This window comes from Rhodnius prolixus, unplaced genomic scaffold (genome assembly GCF_049639745.1).
Source record: "Rhodnius prolixus isolate KJV_2025 unplaced genomic scaffold, Rpr scaffold_8, whole genome shotgun sequence".
Taxonomy (NCBI): Eukaryota; Metazoa; Arthropoda; class Insecta; order Hemiptera; family Reduviidae; genus Rhodnius; species Rhodnius prolixus.
In genome coordinates, this window is record NW_027411593.1 from 16,851,902 (window position 1) to 16,873,347 (window position 21,446).

General features: G+C 33.8%; 1 protein-coding gene across 2 annotated transcripts in view; it reads right to left on the minus strand.

Annotated features, from left to right (window-relative positions):
* Positions 1–21,446, minus strand: part of LOC141450944 (adipokinetic hormone/corazonin-related peptide receptor variant I-like) — a 438,838-nt gene that overhangs the window by 204,147 nt on the left and 213,245 nt on the right. The gene's annotated exons all lie outside the window — the stretch shown is intronic.

Consider the following 21,446-nt stretch of genomic DNA (forward strand, 5'->3'; position numbering starts at 1 on the left):
TTATCTCTTTCGGGTCTCATAATAATAGTGATTTAAGGAGAGCTGGTTATCAGCCTACTGTCCTCGAACCAAATGAAAGGGCTGCCTTGTTAGAGCCCCCTCAACTTGCTCCCCCATCCGGGTTGGCTTCCTAGGAACAGTAACCCTAGGGTGTGTACTGTTTATGCCTTAAAGTGCACATGTGTGTAGTGTAAATGCAATGTGTACTGTTGTGGTGAGTGTGCTTGGTGTAGTGAGCTGTGGTGACCCGTGGGGACGCTGCTCCCCAAGTAGCTGCAAGCAACAGCTTACCCCTTGCGGGGAAATTTAATATGAACACTATTTTTAATCGTTTTTGTATTAAATAAATAAAAATTGAGATAAATGATTAATAAAATTTGCGTTTATAATAAATAAAGTATTGTGGCAGACCCGAAAGCACGTATCTAACCTATCTGAATTGACAGTAATGGAAACTCACCCACCACTAGAAAGACATCCTCTAACACACTTGGCTGTCATTCCCGAAGCGTACACACTGAATTACAAGAGCATGCAGTGACACGTTCGTACTCCTTGACTAACAACATCTCTTCTGATGAAATTCTCCTCCATTTCCGTGTTTATTTTTCTCTTTAATAAGAGTAAGTATTGCGTTCGTGTCGAATTTTCAAATTTGACTTTAACATGGAAACGTGTAAACCCTACATATAAACCCTAAGTATAAATAAACAAATTTTGTATTCCTTCCTTTTTGTAAGAAACAACTACATTATAATGTTATATGTTGGTTCCCTAGAACGAACCGGGGCCTATAAATTATTCTGTAAATAAATAACAGAGATTTATTTACAAATTTAACTCTTTCTATTTTACAGATATTTATCGTCAATTGTAACTCCCAACGAATTTAACAAACAATGCCCCGCTACGTTTCTTTCCCCAAGAAAATGTGACTATTATATTTCTTAAAAAAAAATGGAAACCACTTGCCTTTTGTGGAAACAAATATTTTCCAACTGGTTAAATAATTCTCATTCAGTCTTTCGATCCGAACAGCCTAAACTTAGGATTGGTACGCTAGTTTCAGGTCCTAAAGAGAGCACATTGCTCTCTTTTTAGATCCAAATCTCATGGAGCTACAACTTAACTTGCTTTCAACATTCGTCTCCTTCTTAGATTGTAGTCGATCAGACACTGCTTAGCACTCCGTTCATGAAATCTCATAATCTTCCATCTTTTTTTTTCTTTTTGCGAGTGATTTTATTTCTTTCCATCAATTTTCCTGATTTATTATTGCTTCTCATTGAAATTTTTTTCTTCCACTTGAAATCTAGTAGATTTATTTTTATCTATCTCGGAATATTCACTTGTTTCTTTCATTTCCCTAATTTGCCTTTGCTGTTTGAAGTTTGCTAATTACCATTTTCTTCAGCTGATCTGTTATCATTTTCTTCTGACTTTGGTTTCATCATTTTTGCCCTTTTCACCCCAGGTTATTTATCCTTTTAAAGCTCCCTCCATTGCTAATTTTTACATCTTGGTTGCAATTTAATGTTAAAAGGGAAAAGTCGCAATGAAAGTGATCTAATTTTAATTAAAGTTACCATAAAAAAACTGATTTTTAGCATGACGAAAATTAACATTTTAATGATTTTTCAGTAAATTTCAGTTTGGAATCACTAAAAACGATTCTCGAAATTTGGGAAGGATTAATAAATTTGAATTATAAATCGTGACATTTTGCCGTAAGTTTTTGCTGGGCTCTTCACTTGATGAAACAAAACTCACGTTTTGACAACTGTGAATTGAGGAACAAAATCCCAAAATCGAAAAACGGAAGGGCTAACTACAAAGAAATGGAAATGAATTTAGTTCTTACCATATATGTGGCAATTTTTATGGTAATTTATGCTACAGAAATGGTAGAAACTTTAATATTATAACTCCTAAATTCATCCCAAATAATACAAACAAATGACCCAATTTGTTTGTCCTTTTACTGGCTAAGAGTTTACCAAGTGAGGTAAACAAACTTTACTCCAAAATAGACTGGTGGAACCAAAGCTATTTATGATTCAGCCTGCGGTGTGGGCAAAGATGAAAGGGTAGTACATTTGAAAAATACAAAACAATTGCCTAATGCCAGAGATTTTTAAAAAAAATAAAACCCTAGCGCTCATTTATACGATCGTAATTACACAATAGGCTGCGAGATCTTTTCGCTTTGTACTCTTCTACCTAAAGAAGGTACCTTTTTTTCTTTCTCTTTTTCTTTGAGAAGTGCGAATTAAGCTACAACAACCTTAGGAAATACAAAGCGTCCGCCTTGTCGTGGCCATTGTGCGAGAACAATAGGCTAGTGAAAAACTCGCTAATGGACCCTGTGACCTCAGTTATATTGCCTGAAGCTTTTCAGTTTTACATTTTACTTGAACAACTTTTTATAATAAATTTTAACAGTTAATTAAATTTTACGGATGGATATTATTATTTTTGAAAATGGCTTTGCTAATTATTTCTAAAATTATGCAGTTATTATGAAGTTACATTACTTTAAAACTACTCCTTTTTATCAACCTTGTAAAAATCTATAATAATAACAAATGTATTATTTTTTGGAATGGTCTGTTTTGATAATTACCTGACAAAAATCTTTTGTGTAAATCATATTATAATAAATAATTAAGTGAATTCCTTCAATTCGGTGAGCAATCAAATGATATAAACATTTGAAGATATCTTCGATTTTATCTGTCGAAGCAGGCATCTTTATTGTATATCTAATCGATATCAGACTTCCGATATCTATAATCGAAATGTAGAATGATCAATTTGGTGTTGAAATTTCGACTTCACTTATACTCCCGCAATACACTTGCTGACTAGTGCAAACTATAGTGTTGTTAGTATTATATAAGTAAAATTCCAAAAATTTTAGAGAAAATCTTAAAATTAGGCGTATGTTTGATGGAAGGAAAATACCATCTGTTTTTCTTACCACCGTAAGAAAATATTTACTGCTTCAAGAATTTATGTTAATGATGGAATGAAATCGAAGGTGTATATTGGAGAAAGGAATACATCTCTCCACCAACGGCTGTATAAATTACCGTGCAGACAGGTGAACAGCTCCAATCTTCATTGTACTACATCTTCAAACTTTGGATCAATTTACGATCATCATCGCCGTTGCTTATTTTCATCAATCGTTTGTCACCATAATGAGCCGTTTATTTTGAAGCTGGGGCAAGTCTATTTTTGGTAAAAAATGAAGATAATGGTAATTATAGATGAAACTTAGTATGATCTTTTTATCTGTAAACAATTTAGAGACAAAAAAAAATTCAGTATTCTAATATTTGGGAGATGGAAGTTTTAGCTCTTAACAATATTGTAAAAATGGTGCAAGTCCATCTTAGGTTGAAATTATTTAACCGTACAGCAAAATTTAACTCCGGTTGCTGTATGGTGAAGCAAATGTGATGGTTTAACATCATGTTTTATAGCATGTACTGTGCCTTCAAAGGTGCCTCTTCAGATACAGAGAGCAGTTGATAACCTCCTGGCTAACCTGGCTTGCGAGTCTGAGGAGGCACCTTTCAAGACACAGTTCATGCTGCAAAAGTGCATTATTTGATAAATTAAGGAATAAATTTGATCCTTTACATGAAAGATATTGATCTCTCAAATATGTGGCAGGAGGTTTCCAATTTTTTTGGTAATTAAACGCAACTCTCTCAAAATTACCAAATAATTATTAAACCTTCTTGTTTGTAACAGATGTAAAATTATTTTTTAGCCATTTTGAGAATGTTTGAGAACATCTAAAGCTCTTAACATTTGATTTTTCTTAGAAAAATCACTCGGAAAACGACTTATTTCCCGATATTAAGAAAAATACTAGCTTTACGGCCTTGGCAATATTTTTAGTAGAAAGGGGATGAAAAAATACATAAAAATGACCTATCGCGTGCTCTTCTTTCTCTTTGATAACAAGTTAAAAAAATTGAAATATGATTAAAAATACCAGATTTTGAAATGGCCTAGTACCTTTAATTTTGAAAATATCGAATTGCAGTTTCCGGTTTCTTTCATTACATTTTATACTCTTTAAAACTGTGTATATGAAAATGGGGGTCAACTGCGAACCCTCACTTTTGGTCGCGCGTCAGCCGCGTATGCGGGCAGGAATCTAAAATCAAGTCACATATTCTGAAACTAGAGGTAACGGGCAACAAATTTTTCCTTTACCATTTTTCGCTCAGAGCAACCGTTTAAGCATGAAATGCATTTGAGCCGTCTTAAAATGAACACCCTGTATATATATGGGTTGTTGCAAAAAAATTACAGCTATAAAGGAGGGTTTGCCCCATATTTTAAAGAAAATTTGGGAATTTTATCTTTAGTAGAAAAAGAGAAAAAAATTGTCAAAGTTGGGTGTTTTTCAACGTTACGCTTTTTCGTGCACTTTTTGACGATCAACCCTTATACAACTGTCCTACCGGACAGTTTTAATGTATTTTGTATGTGAAATAATTTTTTTTATCTATCTATCTATTAATATACGTTCGTTTAGAGTCTAAACTTTAGACGAACCTTCTTTGAAAACTCAAATTAGAGTAAATAACGATAAATGTTCTTGAAAATGTTAATTCATTTTCTAAAATAATAATTTATTCTTAAATAATATTAGTGTTGGGCATATAGTGTTAAAATTATATATTATTATAATATAAAATTATATTAGTGACTAAAATTCACTAGTTGAATAAAACAATAGGATTATTCCCTGTTTGTCATATGATATTATCAGTTAAACTTTGGTCTCATTAATTTAAAGAACAGATATTGATTCGTTTTCTAGTGAAACTATTTCTCATTAAGTTTGACGTACAATTACTGATACATCCTTTTTAGTTTGTTAGCTAACTTCAAGTCATTATCCGTTTGCCTGAAATGACTAGATAGAATTGCTTTCTGATTAATGAAAACTTGTTCTCTTAAACCTTACTTAATATTAATTGAAATATGAGATGGAATCCACTTCTATCACTCATTATAACTTTGTGAGTGACAGATAAGTAAGTCACTTTCATTTAATGCATCTTTAGTTTTCCTCTGATATTGTACTGTGGTTTAGAAAACTAGCAGTGCAATTGCGTTTACAATATATTTTACTTGAAGCAAGCCATTACTTTGATTGTACGTCTTTATTCCAATCAGAAGTGGCGTATTTTTTTAATCTTTTTTTATATATTTTGAATTTTAAGTGAGTTTTTTTTTAACATATCACACGTACGTTTCTAAGATCTAACAATACAAGGATTAGAAATGTCTACCTGAGGAGAAAAATATCAAGGGTAGTGCAACTTTTATGCAACAGGAGGACATTTGCGCTTTTTCTGTAAATTCTTTTTAGACTACAATTCATTTGAACATGGGTAAAATGTGTATTAGGCCTATCAGTTTGGTTTGCAACTTTTTCTCAGACAGTTTCTCTCTCAGAAAATGAGATACCCTTTTCCTTCTCTAGTAATATTTTTTATTTTATTGTAAACAAGTATGGAGAAGTCTTGAAAAATATTAAACTTTTTTTTTTTGGTACAAATTATAATTATTTCAAAAAATTCAATTGTATAAGTTGTGGTAAGAAGAAGTCACGTGATTATTAACACCATGTTTTTATTATTATTTTAAGTACAATATTTGTTTGAAGTTATAACTTATCATCATTGAGCAATAAAGCTTTTTGCGTTAAATTAAAATGCGTGCTGGTGAGGTTGTTCAATTGTTAACAAGAAGCGACTTATTATTTGAAATTAATAGATAAATAAACGCAGTTTAGAATAACTAAGACGTGAAACAGCAATGGTGTTGAAGTTTCAAATTTCACATATATACATTAAACGGATAACATCAGAAATAATATATTCTTGCATTGTCTGTCTGAGTTAGTTATCTTGTCTGAGACAGTTAGCTAATCTTTTCTTATATTTACATATTCCTTGATTCATTAACAAATACTAGCTGCTATTTTGTTTACTGCATAATCCTGCTTATTTCTGATATAATTAAATAATCTGGTACCTTGGAATGTACCTAGACAAGAGACTTACCTGGAACCCCCATACGAGACTTAAACGTACCGAACTAAACAAACGATACAAACTTCTAGCCAGGCTACTCGACAAACGCTCAAAACTCTCACTACAGAACAAACGACGACTCTATACAGCTCTTCTCACCGCCAATATGGACTTACGGACTCGAACTTTACGGTACAGCCAAAAAATCCAACCTCAATAGACTACAAACACTGCAATCCAAAATTCTCCGCCACATAGTAGACGCTCCATTCTATGTTAGCAACCACACAATCCATACAGATCTCCAAATTCCACTCATCTCCGAACTTGCCAAAATTCGATACAAAAATTTTCACCAAAAACTCTCACTGCATCCCAACCCTTTAGCTGCAAACCTGTCTACAACTACGCTACCCTCCAATCCTCGAAGACGGCTGAGGCGCCGTTGGCCCCGTGACCAACTGGGTGACTAACGGCGGCCATCAATGGATGACCGTCATTCACGTCTGCCACGCTATTCACATACATTCATCGCATTTACCTATTGTACCTGTAGGTACAGGTGTAAATTTCATTAAAAGGATAATAATAAAAAAAAAAAAAATTAAATAATCTGTCTAATTATTTAAACGCGTCAAATATTTAATCAACAAGGATGTTTTGGTTTTAGTCATCGTTTTAGCTTATCTTAAGTATCCTAGAATTTAGAATCTAAGTTTTGTTATGACATGAAAGTCTCAGTTTTTTTAGATAAAAAGAAAAAAGCATCCAAAAACAACACGTTCAGTTGCAAGAAGCATTTGTTGCTTTAACCATCTCCAGGAAAAAATGAATGCCGCAGAATTTAAGCCCTAGGACTGCGTCCCGTTAGCCAGCTAAAATGTGATCTTCCTATTCGCCCATTTTTTTTTTTTTTTAAATTATTGCCTCGGCCAAACGATTCTTGTTGCTCATATAACACAATTTCTATTACTGACATTTAGTATCATGGCTTAAATGCAAACTTAAAGATTACTTTCATAAATGTGATAGCAATGATGAAATATAAACATAAAAATAAGTGTTGCCACAAAAAATATTATTTAAAATAAATGTATATTTGCTCAAACACACAAAGTATATTCATCCTCATATGAGTGCCGGGTATTAAATCCCGGCTCAGATTCACCAGCACTAAAAGAAGGAGTAAATATGCATTTAGAAGTAGCCCAGAATTAACCCAGAGCAGGAAATGCAAAAAATACTTTCTACAGGATCAAATTTTGCCACTCGTGGCCGGTGTTGGTGCCCCACATTCTGTCACAATTGACAGTCATAATTATAATATAATCTTAATTCTAAATATTATTCATAAGTTGCTTAAATCATGCTTACAATTTTTTTCAACAACCAACAAAATACATGTATTAAAACTATCCGGTAGGACAGTTGTATAAGGGTTGATCATTAAAAATTGCACGAAAAAGCGTAACGTTGAAAAACACCCAACTTTGACAATTTTTTTCTCTTTTTCTATAAAAGATAAAATTCCCAAATTTTCTTTAAATTATAGGGCAAACCCTCCTTTATAACTGTAATTTTTTTGCAACCACCCAGATCTAATAGGTTTCGAGAAAAAAGTTGCCAAAAATGAGCAAAAACGGCTTTTTCAAAAAATGTTCTTGTTCTTGTTGTTGTTCTTCTTCTTCTTGTTACCTTTTTTGTAAACAACGCCTAAACGCGTGAACCGATTTTCATGAATGAGGTGTCATTCGATTCGGAATTTTATGTAGATGTGCCTTTTGGGGGTCTCAATCCTGTACATTGAATGGGAGAGGAGTTAGCCCCCTTTATGTAAGGCCCCCTCCAAAATTATTATTACTAATTACTCTGTAAATCTTGGTCCGATTTTGATAAAATTTGGTAGGATGATAGGGTTAGGGCTCCCCTACGTAACATTAAAGCGACGATCTGCTCTTACACTTGTTAAGGGGAAGTATAGCAATCGTTGCAAATTATCGACACGTGAACCGATTTGCATGAATGAAGGGTCATTCGAATCGAAATTTTGTACAGATTTGCACTTTAAAAGTCTCGACGCCGTACCTCATAAGGAGGGGAGTTTGCCCCACCCAAATAAGGCCCTTTCTAAAACTATTATTACCAATATTTCTATAACGCTTAGTCCGATTTTGATAAAATTCAGCTCGAATAAGTGGTTAAAGCTGCTCTACGTTGCTGATGCTCTTGCACCTACTAAGAGGAAGTACTGCAATCATTTAAATTATCAATGAGTGAACCGATTTAAATCAATGAATTGTCGTTCGATTAAAAGATCTTTGCCTCTTTGCCTTTTAGGAAGAAGTACTGCAATCGTAGTTTATTTTTCTTACTCCTCTTAAAAGGAAGTACTGAAATCGCAGTTTAATTTTGCTATTTACGTACAAATACCTTCCTATGTTATTCAAAACGCTTTTTCAAAAAAATTGTTATTGAGGATGGTTTGAGAGAACGCAACTATAATCATTCTTTAAAAAGATCTCTCCATTGGTAGTTACGGTTTCGACTTAACACCTTATCAGATTATAATGATAGAATTGTTTATTCCAAATTTTAAAAAAATCTGTATAGAAGATATGTAACTTTGTAAAATAAACAAAAAGGAAAATCTATCCAAAAGGTACAAAAATCTCCTTAACAAAAACTTACAGTTTAAAATGTTAAGTATAAGGGTTGATTAAACGCCAAAAGGTACACAAATCAGCGAGACCCCAACATTTCATTAATACTTCATTAATAGTTAAGTAATTCTACTGCATTAATTTTCATTAATAAGTTATTTTTTAGAATTTATTAGATGTCACAGACCCTTATGCTGGCCACTTCATTTATAATATTTTTTTGTTATAATTATGATAAATCACATAAATATGTACATGCATGTTAAAGTAGAAAAAGACAGTTAGAGTAGGCTACTGTCTTGAATTCGTCTTACCGAAATATTCGTGAGCACAAATAACATACAGTTAATAACAAGTAGATTATTCAACAACAATTATTCATTTCTCAATTGTAATTTAATTTAGTCCCCATAATTTTACTTATAGTAAAATACTGGAATAATTAGCTGCCCTAAAAATATGCATATCTTATTTACTTTATATTACATATATACAACATTGTGGGATGAATACCTAGATTGAGAGTGTAATTGAAGAAAACTATATTATTTGCGAAAAGCCAGATAATTATTACTTATTATTACAAACGTTTGACTACTTCATAAAATAACAATTACTTTAATCGAAGAATGAACTTAAACCGACGATTTTTAATTTTAAATAAAAATCAATAAATAAAATAAACAAAATCATTGATGTAAGTTTTTTATAAAAAAAAGTTTTGAATTTTTTAGCCTCATAATTTTTTTTTATTTTTTATAACGTTTTTCTTTTCCACCTGTAATTAATAGTTTCATTATTATAGATAACTAGATATTTCAGTCAATCTACAGTGCTACTTGAACATATATTTTGTAGACGAAAATGGCCAGCACAAGGGTCTGTGACATCTAATAAATTCTAAAAAATAACTTATTAATGAAAATTAATGCAGTAGAATTACTTAACTATTAATGAAGTATTAATGAAATGTTGGGTACTCGCTGATTTGTGTACCTTTTGGCGTTTAATCAACCCTTATACTTAACATTTTAAACTGTAAGTTTTTGTTAAGGATCCAAAAATAGTTTTCGAGAGGAGACACTTAGGCGGGTCAGAGGTACGGAACGCTTTCTTTTGTACAGGACACTGGTAGAACGTAAGTTCTCAATTTGGACTGTTCTTTGGTGAAAAAGCAAAAAAAGTAAGTTGCTATTGAGGGATATGCGTTGGCTTTTTGAACTCAGAGGGGAATTATTACCCTTTGAGTTGTATCCCTTTGATTGAAACAGCGGGCCCTCAGAAGCTGTGTCCTCTTTACTCCCAAAATGTCCAAGAAGACCTTTTTTTTTTACTTCTTGATTGATTGTCCCGATATTAACGGAGCTTCGATCTCAGTGTTGAGGGAAATCTAGTGTTACAGGTTATCAGATAGGTAATCTTCTTACTTCTCCAGATTGTAGATCCGCCATTCTTTTGCTAAACTAGCCTGGAACTAGAGATTAAAGCACCTCTATCATTAATTTTCTTTAGTACATATATTTAGTTTATTTTCTTTGTCAGAGAAGAATTGCAAATCTTTTGGTATAACTTACATTTTTAATTTTAACCCTCAAAGTATCTTTTATTTTTTCATTTTATAATAATAGTATATTAGCTAGTTTTTCCCCTCTCTTTTTGTTCTCATTAGTGTATTAATATGTTATAACATTCTTACAAATATCTTAGTACTTTATTTTCTGAATGTATTTTTCTTTAATTTTCTAATACAGCTACTCCAGCAGACGGCATTGGCCATGCTGTGTACCTTGTGCACTTGTCACTTTTGTATTATTGTATTTATTTAATTAAAGGTTATAATAATAATAACATGTATCTAAAATTAAATTCTTCTGGACTCATTGAATCCACAAATAATGAATGTAATAATTTTCTAAACACTACACTCACAAGTTCGAGACCAAATATATCAATTTGGGATCGAGTACTTCAATATTCCTCACAACCAATTTACTTAAACCTTTAATAAAACTTAATCTAGATATTTTTAAAATAGGCTCAAAGTTTACTCGCACAGAATTTTAAAAAGAAGTAAGTTTATTAAGAGCAGTATACAGAAAATATTGCAAAACAAATGTACAATTAATAACAGTATTAATATAAAGTAAAAGAAAATAGCATAATAATGAGGTATATAATGTATAAATATATTATATATTCTTTAATATAAAAGTCATTTAAAGTGAATAGTTCTACTTAAAATGCTCAGTGGGAAAGCAAAGGACTTAGCGTTAAAAGCCGGAAAGACGTGCGCTGATTTCAAAAATTTGGACAAAGCATTGACTTTGAAAGGGAAAGGATAATTTGTGCGTTTAATGATTTCGAATAATATCAGCTTAGAAGGAGATTTAGTTCGAATTTCTTAAAAGCAGTATAAATTTCAAAGAAGTTCTTTGAAGAAAGAATTTCGTTGGGTAAAACGTTTTTACAAATTGTTTTGGTCGATACGTTTAATTTACTGTTGTTTCCAGTTCATTCCAGTTGGTCAGTAGAGCCTATTTTGCACTTTTTGATATAAATCTATACACTAACAAACCACCAAAAGCTAAAAACGTTTTTACAAATTGTTTTGGTCGATACGTTTAATTTACTGTTGTTTCCAGTTCATTCCAGTTGGTCAGTAGAGCCTATTTTGCACTTTTTGATATAAATCTATACACTAACAAACCACCAAAAGCTAAAAACGTTTTTACAAATTGTTTTGGTCGATACGTTTAATTTACTGTTGTTTCCAGTTCATTCCAGTTGGTCAGTAGAGCCTATTTTGCACTTTTTGATATAAATCTATACACTAACAAACCACCAAAAGCTAAAAACGTTTTTACAAATTGTTTTGGTCGATACGTTTAATTTACTGTTGTTTCCAGTTCATTCAAGTTGGTCAGTAGAGCCTATTTTGCACTTTTTGATATAAATCTATACACTAACAAACCACCAAAAGCTAAAAACGTTTTCTGTGTTTACTCGGAGGCATTTTAAGATACATATAATGGTAAAAATATGTTTTGAATTGGATACAATTGCAATGCACGATGTTGTAATAGAAAGAAAAAGTATTTTCACGTTCAACAATATGATTTTCAATTTGTTACAACCACTAAGCGGAAAATGCTTAATCAAACTGTCTCATGCATAACGCTCCAGTAAAAAAGTACGATTTTATTGATCTAAATTTTTATATTAAAAATTCCTTAAAACTTTCTGATAAAACCAGTAAATAAACATAACGTTAATAAGATTTCTTTCATAGAATTTAACATGAAATATTGAATGAAATAAAAGTGGCTCTATGAGTAAAATAATCTATTGAATCCTAGACACATGATACTACCCTGCTGTAGCAGCCCCTGGGTTCACTCACTCAGGGGATGAAAACCTGAGTTGGGTTTTCTAGGGAATCTAGGACAGCGACGGGTGCCTAAAGTCAGGAATTACCACACAATTTATACACTCAATGTCCTCAAAAGATATTCAGAAATAAATTTTCCCAAATTAAACCAAACTAGAAGGTTAGAGTTAAAAGGAATATCCATCTGTTCACAACACTCCTAATGGCGACAATGCTCCCAGAGAGGTTACATGTTCCTCTACCGATTTCAAAAGTAGCGTCAGTTTAAGTCAACTCGTAAACTGTAAAAAAGGAATGAAAGTCATAATACTAATAGCCTTCATTGGAAACGTAAATTTTGCGTAGATTGCAATGAGGAGGAGGATTTCAAACATATAATAATGATATGTCCACGTTATGTAGTAGAATGGAAACGAATGTTTGACGACATAATATACAGGTATTTAATGCACCATTTCGCTAGGAAGACATAATATTCTCCACCAACATCTATGTACTTAAATCTTTAGCAGAGCTAGCAATGAAATATGAATGTATTTAAAAGTTATAGCCGAATAGAATGAATGGAAGAAAATGATTAGAGAAGGATTACGTGATTTTAATTTCAGTTAAGCTATAAGGATGGCAGGAATATAGAGTAATGATCCATTCATTAGTTGTAATACAACTATGTAAATAGTTGTATATAGTGGAGGGATGAATGTGTGAAGCGAATGTATTTATAAGTAAGAATGGAGAGTGAGTGATATTCTAGTGATAAGCACCTAGATGATGCTGGCTGTATGGCGAAAGCCAATGCCAAAAAAAACGTAAATTTCTGTTTTTGGCTGAGTGAATTACCTGTTTCAAAAGAACATGACGCACTTTTTATTCCCTTCCCAAAATGGCATATCAGCGAACCTCCAGTTGCGAAATTCTGTTTTAAAGCATCGTGCTAGTGAAAAATACCTGCTAGTGCGTCGAAATAAATATAAGACAGCCCTGCAATATAAAAGATTTATTTTTTTTTAGATCAAGGTTTAAAATATAAGAAACAATAATACTTAAAACTTTTAGATTTATAATTTAAAATATAGCTTTTAAGTTGACGTTTTGTGTAAAATATATAGAGTAATCAACTCAATAGGTGAATAGCTGGTGCATAAAGAAAATAAAGTAAACGCCAATTTATTTTCAAACGCGGCTTCACGTCCAACTACAAAATTACGTTTCATGGCCGGAAGCGGAAGCACATACTTTACCATTAACATGTTTTCTAACAAATAAGAAATAGCATCATGCAGGATTCGAACTAAGGATCTCCTGTTAACAAATACACGTTTCATAACCTCTATACGAGGTGTGGCTATTAAATAACGAGACTATTGCTGTAAAACATTTTATTTTAAATTTATACATATTTAGTTATTATCACCTTCAATATACACCCCTCCCCTAACACTACAACGCTCCATGCGAATTTATCATTGTTCGAAACAGTGCTGGAAGTCTTTTTCTGTGAGCTCCTGCATGACGCGTGCCGCTTTTGCTTTCACAGCTTCAACGGACTGAAATCCGTGTTCCTTTTAATGCAGATTTGACTTTGGGGAACAGATAAAAGTCACATGGGGCTAGGTCAGGCGAATAAGGCGAATGGTCTAAAACTGGGATGTTGTACTTGGCTAGAAACGTCTTGACAGACAATGCAATGTGAGCCGGCGCGTTGTCTTGATGGAGAACCTGTGACTTATCTTCCACAAATCGGGTCGTTTTTCCTTACTCTTTCACGGAGTTGAGCAAGCACCTCACGGTAGTAATGTTGATTAATTATAATCGATATTTTCATTTGTTTTGGACGTGGAAGGGCGACCCGGGCGGTTATCATCTCCGACGTCTTCTCGGCCATCTTGGAAACGCTTGAACCACTCAAAAACTAGCGCACATGATAAACATTCATCGCCATAAGCTTCTTTTAATAAAAGATAAGTTTCAGTAGAGGTTTTACCAAAATTCATTTGAAATTTCACGACAATTCGTTGCTCTACTACATGTGTAGTATCATGTTTTCGGCAAAAATGAAACTAACACCTCTTACACAAACGACGGTTCCGGTCAGACAGATTTCTCTAAAAACACGTTAGACGCAGCAATCGAAAGAGAAGGCTTTACGCTGCACAGCTGTCGGTCGTTAGGATTTGGCGCATGCATAGTTCTTCTGTAGCAGCATCAGTCTCATTATTTAATAGCCACAAACTTGTACAAACACTAAGTAAGCGTGAATTTATATGCGTACATGAATGTAATGGTGTTTGCATTAAGGCTTATATTTTTAAGAAGTGAGTAGAAGGGTTTTTATAGGTTTCATTGATAAAGAATTTATTTGCTAATTTGTTTACTGTGAAGGTATTTATTAGGATAAGTGCAATTATGTGTTAAAGTCGTAGAATTACTACTTTTGGATACACCAAGATCAAGAGTAAAGGCGCTAATGATCTTGGCTGTTAAAGCGCCTCTCCCCAAAAAAAAAAATAGCGACCATAAAAACGAAGGAAAACAAGTTATTGCCTAAAAACTGCACCCTTGGCTGGGAATAAACTCGGCCATCTCATATAAACAAACTAGGAGAAGGTCCTCCCATTTCCTGACACACTAAGGAAGTTATTACTCTCGTTTCACTTAGTTTGCACACTTGCTTTTTGTTTTACACTTTACTACAACAACCAGCTGTAAATTTCTAACTTTGTCTTCTCATATATTTAAATGGAAGAGTTTTTATTTCCTCAATATATTTCATTAGATAAAAAGTACTATTAAATAGCTTCATTATACTTTTAGTCAACTCGTATAAACGACAAAATTGAAAATTTCATTTATCTTTGTTTATAGGTTTCATTTAAGAATTTATTAGTTAATTTGTTTACTGTGAAGGCACGCAAGAATTAATAATAATAATAATAATAATAATTAGGGAAGGGATTAGCTATGAGGTTAGCATACTGGACTCCCACGCGGAGGTCCCGGGTTCGAATCCAGCAGCTGACCCTTAGATTTTCTCTTCCTAGGAGCTTCTTACAGCTCACTGTCCGGTGATGGACAGTGTTGTCTGTAACGAGAGAACACTGTCCGGAGGCCGGCAGTGCACTGGAAAAAGCTCCGGGCGCTAATGACCTGAGCTGTTGATGCGCAAAAAAAAAAAAAAATACTAATAATAATTTATTCTTCATATGAAATATAAATTACAAATTACAAAATGAAAATATTGTACTGCTAGGAAAATCCGTCAGCCGGAGTCGATGTTACTACAATGATATGTACATACATAGATATGGAAAAGAAAAACAAATAAACAAAATAATAATAATAGTAATAATAAACAAAAAATATAACCGACCTAGAAATAAAAATAAAACGATTTAACCAATATATAACAGAATTATAAATTAATAATTAAACTCCTGAACCAGCTGATAACGATAAGACCAGGCATGGCGAGCATATTTAATAAGAGGTTGACAATTTCGCGTTCCATTTAGGAAAGAAATCAGTTGTTCTCTCGTAAGTACTGAACGTCCGAAATAGAGTCTCCGGATTTCAGAAAGAATTGAGCAGTCACCAAGAAAGTGAACCACGTCCTCAATGCACCTTGAGTTACAAAGAGAACAAAGTTCAATCTCCCCAGGCAGCCATGGCGTATGATTCAGGTAGACAAGCTCACATCTTAACTTAAAGATCCAGCGGAGTTCAGTTAGAGTTAGACCCAAGGAATGATTCTCATTCAAGTGACAAAAGTTAAATGAGTGGTCAAGTTCTCTGTATAAAAGAAAGCGGGACGAGAGAGAGACGCGGTCCAGAAACCCTCGACGATGAGCTGCTTTCATCTTGATCAACAGGGAGGCTAATTGATCCTTCCACGCAGGTATACCTTCCACAGAGGCCACAAAATCGCAGGAATACTTCTGAGCCAAGTCTATCCAATGTCGAAACCAGAAAATCTTTTTATTGATAATCTCCAACGCTAAGATTCTCGGTAAGCGGCACTGGGGGAGATCTAAAACTCCTCAATGCACCTTGAGTTACAAAGAGAACAAAGTTCAATCTCCCCAGGCAGCCATGGCGTATGATTCAGGTAGACAAGCTCACATCTTAACTTAAAGATCCAGCGGAGTTCAGTTAGAGTTAGACCCAAGGAATGATCCTCATTCAAGTGACAAAAGTTAAATGAGTGGTCAAGTTCTCTGTATAAAAGAAAGCGGGACGAGAGAGAGACGCGGTCCAGAAACCCTCGACGATGAGCTGCTTTCATCTTGATCAACAGGGAGGCTAATTGATCCTTCCACGCAGGTATACCTTCCACAGAGGCCACAAAATCGCAGGAATACTTCTGAGCCAAGTCTATCCAATGTCGAAACCAGAAAATCTTTTTATTGATAATCTCCAACGCTAAGATTCTCGGTAAGCGGCACTGGGGGAGATCTAAAACTCTTAAAATATATTTAAAATGGAGTTTCAAAGTAAATACCTCCAACAAGTCCACAGCGGTCTCAATATATAACATATAATTAGGCGAAGATGAGGGAAGTGCAAATAATTTTTTAATAAAAAATCTTTGGAGACTCTCTACAACGTCATACCTTTGAAATCCCCAGACCTGGGCAGCATAACATACCACTGAACGACAGATGGAGTTAAAAACTTGGAATTTAAATGGAAGAGGTATAGTACCTTGCGAGAGATAGCCAGACCAGATGAGATTAAGGATTCTCTTCGAGGATGCCACCTTCTCTGCAAGATGGGTATTGAGCCATAGTATTAAGTCATGGAATTACTGCTTTGTATTTACCAAGGTCAGGTTTAAGGTGGAAGAACTTTAGTACGATATCCTTAGCAAGACTTTCAAATTGTTTACTAATAGAGTTTACGATGTAAACGATGTTTCATTGAAAAACTTATCGATCTTATTATAATAACTCAAATTGAAAATAAAAAATTACAATGGTAACATATAAATGAAAATTAAGAGGTTAATTTAGAAAGTAAAGTTTAGCAACTTTAGTCAGCCACAAAATTACAGTGAAGTGGAAAACAATTTTGGAACTATTTGTGGAAATGACTTTCGCCGTAACTACCATTGACCTAGAAAACTACTAAGAGTGAAAGTAAATTTCATCTAACAAAAGTGAAATTTTAGTAAGATATTTGATAAAATATCCATTAGAATATACTGTGTAGCTAACTGTGGGGTGCACAAATAATTTTATACAGCAATAGAACTTAAATTTTTTATTAACATTTCTCTCTGTTTTGAAATTCATGACATTAGATCAAATAGCTGTGAAGTTCATGGGATAATTCGAATCAACAAAATGGAAATTTCTTGAGAATGGAGCTAGTGGCATTGTGGGCGACCACTCCCCTTAATGGTCGCAAAAGGTTAACATTGATCGTTTAAAGAACCACTTCAAAAAAGGCCGAAATACCACCATTTCCATTTCGTTTAAAGTGTCCCTATTGAATAGAATTCCAAATGTTTTAATTTTGTTAAAAGTCCTAAGTACAAAACGGTGGAAAACGGTAGTAAATAGATAAATAAAAGTTTTTTTTTACATTAGCTAAAGGATTACAAAGGAATCTCTTTTGACAACTTGATCCTTTTGAAGTCTTCTTACGTTTACGTTGTTTTGAAGTAAATCCATTAATCCATTTTATTCTTCTTATCGTAAAAGAATTATCCAACCAATAGAATCTACTTAATACCATGTTTTAAATGGAATAAAAAAGCATTTATCCTCCTTAAAATTTTTATGAGATTTCCTTAGCCTCATTCCAGAGTTTTGTGATATCTAATATCTCAGTTCATTGTATTGAATCGAGCATTCGCTTATGGAAGTCAGCAGTTACCATAGTTGTCTTGGTAAATCTTTAGAATAGCTCCCCGGAGGCGTGGCCTAATTCGAAGTGATTCTGATTCGCTGTTACTATAGAACCCGCCATATTCAAATATAAATATAAAACTATTTATTTTATATTTACACTTAAATCTAGCGGGTTATATGGTAACAGCGAATCAGAATCACTTCGAATTATTTATTTATTTCTTAATGGGGGGCTTCGCCCCCACACCCCCTGATTTTTTTCTTAATGGGGGCTTCGCCCCCATTCCCCCCTCCTAACCTACCTAATCACCCTCAATTTTTTAATTTGTGTCACAAGATTCATTACAATAATTACACAGAACAACACAAAAGAAACTTACCTTATTCTGTGGAGTCCTTTTCCTGAGGAGGGTATACCTGTCGAACTCCCTCCAGATAATCTCTCCATACAACCATACAAAACCAACATCCATACAAAATTTTATAACATTCATTACTCCATCCTCACTCACACTACAATCATGCTTTAATTTTAAAAAAAAACTGCAAATTTAAAACGCTCATACTCATAAAGTTACAAAAAAACGGCACCTCAGGGCACATACAGAGCACTCGCGGGAACTATTAATACATTAAACAGGAAGCAGTTGCTAGGCAGTAAGTGTACTGCGCATGCGCGCGAAACATAAGCGTTACGAAATTCGCACAATCCGAAACAGTTCATTGGCGGGAAGTAGTTTAAATTTTCACCGGTAGGTGCGCTGTACTTCCCACCCCCTAAAAATAAACAGGCCACGCCTCCGGGGCGCTATTCTATAGATTAGCCGTTGTCTTAATTATTAAAATCTTCTTGGAACGTGGTTTATTTAAAACACAAGTATTATGAGAATTATATCTTTATTTATATCCATAGAAACGGTGTCATATAGGTTTAATTTTGTTTATTGAAGCAAACGGCCGATAGGAAAAGGAGAGCAAAGTTACCCACTCTAAAACAACTTATATTTAAGCGAAATTTCAAACTAATTTTACTCTCCATTGGGCGCATTTAATCTGTGAGGTGAAGAGGGCATTTTCTTATTGATAGCAACTCAGGTATCTCTTAGAATGAGCCATAGCCTTCAGTAGCTTCCTCTTTTACCTTCTTCTAACCGAACGGCCTGTCGGTGTTTTACTCTCGAGTTATGTGGTGTTACTTAGCGTCCGCGTAATCTGTCAGATTAGTTGCGCCCGATGGTCTTATTCTTTGGGTATTGAAATTTTTCAAGTTTTCTTATCAAAAACTACTACAAAGTACATATTATCATTTAAAAGACCGTTTTCTACTTATTGACTATTTTTGCAACGAGTGTCTTTTGTTGAATAATATTGCATAGAAGGAAGAGAAGGTGATTCGGACACTAAACAAACTTTTTTTCTTTAATTTTTAGAAGATCATGATGCAGATGAATTTGAGGTGCGTATGTACAGATAAAGTAACCAAATTGTCGGATAAAAAACCTACTTCTAGTGTTAGACGAGGGAGCCATAATATTTTATGGCGTTTGCCTGGTATAGTTGGTGACAACGTCGACAGAAACGTTCAGAGATGGTTCATGGTCATTCTTTCGCTCTTCTGAACATAGCGGGCATCAATGCGTAAAACATTTCTTGGATAATGCTAATAAACCATCTCACATTCATTCATAAATGTACACCTCGAAATTAGGGATGACTGTGATTTTTCTATTCACGTTAATGTTCTGTTCTACTTTACGAGTTTTTTTTTTAAAGAAAAACTTAAACTGAAATTTTTCATACGTTTCCAAAACATTTTTGATGAAATTAACAGCTATTGGGTCATTAATCTCAACAGATTAGTTGCGCCCTATGGTTGTACAAACATATTGCACCCGATGGAGGGTTAATTAAGAAATGGTATAAATGAAATTTTAATTAGATTTGCCTTAATATTTTCACACATTTCATAACTACTGAATTTGCAAAAGTGAAAGTTCTTTCAACCATAATCTACTCATTATTAAGTATTTACTTCTCTTTAATCTATGGGCAGTATACATTTTTACTTATTTCCTAAAGCATTATGCTTCTTTATTAGACATCAGATTTTGCTTGGTTAAACTTGCTTGATCAGAATGATCTCTTAGCGTCTTTATGTGTCTTTGTTCTCTCTTTATGGCCATTTTGGTAAAGATGGCATCAAACCCTTAGTAATAAAACACGAATCATGACAACTTTTGAATTTTAAATTACATTGTTTTTAAGTGCTTTACTTTTATTTGTAAAATGTATAACAACTACTCAATTTTAATTAAATTTAAGCGAAACTAAGTAGCTATAAGTGCAATAAATCTCTAAGATTCTGATGTGCTTATTGGGCAATGATCGTTTCCACTTAAAACAGTTTTTATCGCTGCAATTATGCGACATTAAAACACTGAACTTATCACAAACAGGGACGAATACTGATTTTGGGAAAGAAGCACTGTAGGCAGTTTCCAGCTTCGTTGGTTGCAGTAGATAAAAGTACTTCAGAGACCTGGTTTGCCAAAACTCTGTGGTTAATAACGTACATAAAACAGGACCATGTGGTCAACAACAAAATATTACTTGAAAAGAATTGCAGGAGATTCTATTCAGGATGAATCGTACCGAATCTGTAGCAACTTTTCTAAAATTTTTATTTAAAAGTGTAGTTTCGGGTTGCTGGGTCCTAGTCAGTAAGATAATCTAGAAAGATGCCACATCGTCGCAAGCATCATTAAGCAATCATCTGGGAATTCTAAGTGATAGATCTCAATATTATAAGTATTTCCCTATCGCTGTATTAGGAGGCTGTAAAATCGCAATGTATTTATTGGAAAGTTGCAAAGAAATACCTATTTATTAACTTATTTTATTAATCAGATTAGAAAGCTTCGTAGATATTGCGTTGCTGGACATAACTCATCGCGCCTCTCTATGTAAATGGAAGTGCCGAAAATACTGGAAACATCCTGGAATTAGGCACTCAGTGGTAACAAGCAGAAAGGAGAGGTTATAGGGCCTTTAGTGATATGCACGCTAGGTGAAGTCCACCATTCTCTCGAAGAAGCTTAGCGCGGAAATAGGGGTGACCAGGGATCTTCATAATAAGGAAGTCGAAAGCAGTTAATCTTGTGCACCTGCCACATCCTTCGATTAGTTCTGGGAGCCAGTAAGGGTAACTTTTAATACCTTAGGGCTTCTTGAATTAGACTCAGACCTTAAAAAATTGGGAGGAGTGAAAATAAATAAAATAAAGTACGCTTAATTTCCCAGGCGGAGAACCCAAATTTGAATCCAGCTACCCGTTCTTCCGGCAAAGTTCTTCTTCCATAGATTTCCATCTTTCTGGTGACAGATAGTATTGTCTGCAACGACAACAAGACTTTCAAGAAGTCGTACATTACTCGGGGCAGCCTTCAATTAACTTAGAATCCGTCAATGACTTCTGACG